Source organism: Myotis davidii, unplaced genomic scaffold (assembly GCF_000327345.1).
Source record: "Myotis davidii unplaced genomic scaffold, ASM32734v1 scaffold1, whole genome shotgun sequence".
NCBI classification, from domain to species: Eukaryota; Metazoa; Chordata; class Mammalia; order Chiroptera; family Vespertilionidae; genus Myotis; species Myotis davidii.
Genome location: NW_006294681.1, coordinates 6,748,775 through 6,753,361, shown reverse-complemented (window position 1 = coordinate 6,753,361; position 4,587 = coordinate 6,748,775).

Sequence of the window (4,587 nt, the reverse complement as noted above, 5' to 3'; positions counted from 1 at the left end):
ACCCGCCTCCGCGCAGAGCGAAGCTTCAACCAGGCCGGCCTCCCGGGCAGCCCGAACCTGCGGAACCTGCGGAGGCCCACGGAGCTCTGAACTGAGGTCGGTTTGCGGAGTGCAACGTTGTCGTTTTCCAAAAGCGGTGAAACCCAAGCCTCCTCTCCGTGGTAGACCCTGGGAACAAATGCCCCTCCCATAGCCCTAGAGCCGTTTATATATGGGTTTAATCCTCTTAAGTTTTTCCTTTGTACTTTTAAAAGTTTTTTTTTATTGTTGATCGTATTACAGATATCTCCCATTTCCTCCCACCCCTACCATTGATGGCGAACCTATGGACACGCGTGTCAGAGGTGATACGCGAACCCATTTTTTTGGTTGATTTTTCATTGTTAAATGGCATTTAAATATATAAAATAAATATAAAAAATGTAAGTCTTTGTTTTACTATGGTTGCAAATATAAAAAAAAAAATCTATATGTGACACAGCACCAGAGTTAAGTTAGGGCTTTTCAAAATGCTGACACACTGCAGGCTAGGTCATCCCCTGGGGCTGGGGCTGGGGCTGGTAAAAGCCTGCCTGGTGCACAGCTCCGGTCCTTCCTGTGCACACCCATGTCCAGGAGAGGCAGCCACAGACTTGATCTCTTGCAGCTCCAACCAGATGGCCCAGGGGCACTCACAGATAGTGTCTGACATGGGCCTGCACCAGAGTCCCGCCCAAGAGGCCCCAGAAACACCTAGGATAGTTTCAGGGACCTTTCAAACAAAATGAAACACGACAACACCCGCATCATGGTGGTGGGAGAAGAAGAGGGAGAACTAGGGATGAAGAACCTATCTGAAGAAATAACAAAAAAATTCCACAGTGTGGTGAAGAAAAAAGACACACAAGGCCAGGAAGAAATTCCCAAACAAGATGAACACAGAGGCCCACACCAAGACACATCATAATAAGACAGAGGCAAGTGTGTGTGTGTGTGTGTGTGTGTATACACAATTACATACATATATATAATTGATTGATTTCATGGAGAGAAACATCATTGTTGAGAATCATTGATTGACTGCCTCCTGCACGCCCCACCCTGGGAATGGAGACCCAAGCATGTGCACTGACCGGGAACCTAACTGTGATCTCCTTGTTCATAGACAGACACTTAACCACTGAGCCACTCTGGCTGGGCAAGAGGCAATCTTAACAGCCAGAGAAAGACAGTTAGTTACCTATAAAGGAGCTCCCATAAGACTGTCAGGTGATGTTTATCTCCACAGAAATATTTCAGGCCAGAAGGCATTTGTTTGAAATATTCAAAGTCATGAAAAGTGAGGACCTAGAAACAAGATTACTTTACCCAATGATGCTATCATTTTTAAATTGAAGGAGAAGCTTTGTGCAGTGGCAGTATCTTAGCCAATGAGGTTTATCCAAGGCATGATTATTGCTAATTGAAAAAATAATAATTAAAATAAAATTGGAGACATAAAGATCTTGCCAGACAAGTAAAAGCTAAAGGATTTCATTACCACTAAGGTAGTACTACAAGAACTGTTATAAGATCTTCTTGAAGATGCAAAAGGAGAAAAGAAGAAAGAAAAAAAAGGTAAAGAAAGCAGGTGGAAAAATAAAATGGCAAAATATATGTACCTATCAGTAATCACTTTAAATGTAAATGGCTTAAATGCACCAATCAAAAAAACATATATATAGTAGCTGAATGGATGAGAAAACAAGAACCAAATATATACTGCCTACAACAGACCCACCTCAGAAGTCAAGATACACCCAGACTAAAAGGGATAGAAAAAAGTATTTCATGCAAATGAAAAAAAGCTGGGGTAGCAAGTGTGGTGAGGTCCTGTGGTGGAGTGGGAACAGGGTAGTAGGGGATAAAGGGCAGGGGACATCTGTAATACCCTCAACATAAAAATAAATTTGAAAAGACACGGAAAAATAAGGGTTGGCAAGAATATGGAGAAATTGGAACCCTCATACACTGACTGAAAATGCAAAATGGTGCAGCCACTTTGGAAAACAGTCCGGCAGTTTTTTAAAAGGTTAAAGATATGATCTAGCAATTATATTTATAAATACATTACCAAGAGAATGAAAACATATGTTTACTTGGACGTGGATGTTCATTACAGCATCATTAATGCCAAAAGTGGAAACAACCCAAATGATGACTAGATTAAAAAATGTGATCACTCCATACAATGAAATGTTATTCAGGAATAAACAGAAATGAAGTACTTATGACACATGCTACAGAATATTAGGTACCTTGAAAACATTGCTAAATAAAAAAGGCAGTCACATAAGATTCCATTGATATGAAATGTCCAGAACAGACAAATCTGTAGAGACCAAGAGTACAGTAGTGGTTCCCTAGGGCTTGGAATGGTGGGGAAGTAGAAAGTGGCACAGGATAGTTGCTAAAGGGCACAGGGCTACTTTATAGGGTGATGAAAATGGATTGTGGTGATGACTATAATTGTGAATATAGAAAAAGCCATGAATTGTACACTTTAAATGAGTGAACTGCATGGTGTGTTCATTATATCTTAATAAAGCTGTTACCAAAAAAATAAAATTATATATATATATATAGTGACTGAAGATTTGACTTTGGATGGTGAACACAATGCAGTGTACAGATTATGTATTATAGGGTTGTATACTTGAAACCTATATAATTTTATTAACCAGTATCAGCTCAATTAAGAAGTTGTGGTACATATATGCAATGGAATATTATTCAGCCATAAAAAAGAATGAAATCCTACCATTTGCAACAACATGGTTGGACCTAGAGGCTTTTATAGTAGGTGAAATAAGACAAAGACAAACATAAAATTTCATCTATTTGTGGAATATAAAAAACAATAAATGTACAAACAAAACAGAAATAAACTCATAAGCACAGAGAACAAACATGGGTTGCCAGATGGGAGGGGGACTGGGAGACTGTGTGGGAAAAATTGGAGGGATTAAGAAATACAAATTTGCAGTTACAAAATAGTCATGGCAATATAAAGTACAGTTTAAGGAATATAGTCAAAGATGTTGTCATAACTATATGTATGATGTCAGGTGGATGCAAGACTTATTGGGGGCATCATTTCACAAGTTATATAAAGGTTTAACCATTATGTTGTATACCTCGAACTAATATAGTATTGAATGTCAACTATAATTGAAAAAGAAAAAATTTCTTTAAAAAGAGAAAAATATTTGGATAACTGATTTATGACACTAATTTTAAAAATCCCATGAATATTATATAAAAGGATGATAAAAGAAAACACCAAACAAAACTTCTTAAATAGTTTAGGAATGCTAAAAAATAAAGTAAGAATTTTTTTTAGCTTATTAAAATTGCATAGCGAGAGCTTTTCTCATGCTTGGTTCTATTCCACTTCTCTCTAAATTTTCTTGTGATTACACTGACATTTTCCTCCTTTTCATTATAGACAGTCATTCCAAAGCAAACCCAAATGTTAAAAGCAATCTTCAAAAAAGCAGTCACAGAAAAGTGAGAATTACCTTTTATTTCACATTAATAGAAACAGTGGAAAAATTTACATTTTTCCCACATTACAGCACATTTCAACGGAACATCTCTTACTATACATCATATCTTGCTGATCTGTATAACTGAAACAAATTTATATTTTTCAAGGTAAATCAAAATGACTTATTAAATGATTGTTTAAAAGTTCTAAATCCAGACATAAACGTATGGCTTCATTATTAACATTCTACATAGTCCATTACTAAATTATAATAAAGGTGCATTCCTAACATTGTTTTAGTCAGTTGGAATACAGAAGAAAAATTATAACAGTTCAGAAATAGGAAGCGTACATTTTTGTTACACATTAAACTGTGTGGTAACCATATGCATTGAGGTCTGACTAACCTTCATTGCCGCTAAATTTGTTTTCAAATAGTTTTTACCAATAACCTAAAAATTCCAACTATTTAAAATCAAGTAATTGCTACTTTTATATTTGCACAAAGGTTTTTTTTAAAAATCATCTGGTTAAAGTGAAAATTTCAAATATCATTGGCAGATGAGAGTAAAGCAAATTTTTCTAATGGACTGTTCATTTCCTACAGTAGCTGACTTCAAACATATGTACAAAATATGCAAACTAAAATTCTCTGCTACAAGGAGAATCATCTTAGAGCAAATCATCTTAGAAATACAGTTTTTAAGATCGGTCTTAAATCTTCCAGAACATACTGGACTATGACCTAATAATTATTTGAGTTAATTACAGAAAAATACAACCACAGAATTATTCCTTACCTAGACTGAAGATTCTATTAACTTATATAGGTCTAACTTTGGACTAGGTACAGTTTAAAAAATAAGTAATGTACGAAGTCTGAAGTGATGTTTGGTTTCTTTATATAAGTGTAAATACATTTTAAATACCATCATGTTTGTGATTCAGAATGTCAAATTACAGCATATACTGACAGCAGATGTCTATGGCAAGGAGGCAATATTTGGTCTGTTATGAAGGATAAAAGGAAAGAATACATTTGTTTTCTAGAGAGGAAAATAGAATATTAAGAAATTGTG